Here is a 944-nt window from a genome sequence, read left to right on the forward strand (position 1 = left end):
CCGGCATTGAATAAGTAAACAAAATTTGCATAAAAATTTTACTTTTCTTTTGCTAAATGGCTGTCTCTAAATTTGGTTCTGACGTAATTTACAAATTAACTTGCGTAACGAACTTCTATATTCGTATATTTTTCTTCTGGCAAAAAATACACAGTTGCAGATTTTTGTAGATATGAGCTTGAAACCTATGTTGTAGCGTTTTCTGATACGCTGAATCCGACGGTGTGATTTTCATTAAAATTCTTTCAATTTTAGGGGATGTTTCCCCCCTCTTTAAAAAGTCAGGTAAATTTTCTCAGGCTTGTAGCCTTTGATGAGCAATACTAAACTTAATAAAATTCATATATTTAGAATCAGCATTATAAGCCCATTCTTTTGATACACTTATTGACATCAAAGTTCCGTTTTTAAAAGTTTCGATTACTATTGAGCCGTATCGTTTGTTGTTTTTTTTTATTACGTATATGTTATTACGTATATGATGGGGTTCTCCCCTTAGTCAATACCACGCTCTTTACGTTAAAAGTTAAAAAAAAAAATTTAATTCACAAACCCCTGAATCACAAAGGCCGTTTAATTAGAATAGAGAGCTCTTTTGAAACCACTAAAAAAAACTCTAGCGTAAAGAGCGAGGTATTGACTTGGGGGAAAACCCCCTTATATACATAATAATTTATGTTCATTATAAGTTCTAATGTTGCTTTTAACTTTCAGTTGAAAAAACTGGTTTTTTAAAATTTAATTTCTGATCGTTTTTTAAATAATGCTTGAAAATCTGGCGTCCCCTTCATATAAATGTCCCTTACCCCAAAGAAACATCCTCTATGGAACGATTCTACCGAGCCAGCCCTTCCTCCAGCCCCCCCCCCCACCAAAAAAAAATTCTTCCTGAAAATGTCTGTATACTTCCCAATAACCAATACAATATGTAAGCAATGGGACAC

The sequence above is a fragment of the Artemia sp. Qi Xiang Cuo genome, unplaced genomic scaffold (assembly GCF_049724085.1).
Source record: "Artemia sp. Qi Xiang Cuo unplaced genomic scaffold, ASM4972408v1 HiC_scaffold_3064, whole genome shotgun sequence".
NCBI lineage: Eukaryota > Metazoa > Arthropoda > Branchiopoda > Anostraca > Artemiidae > Artemia > Artemia sp. Qi Xiang Cuo.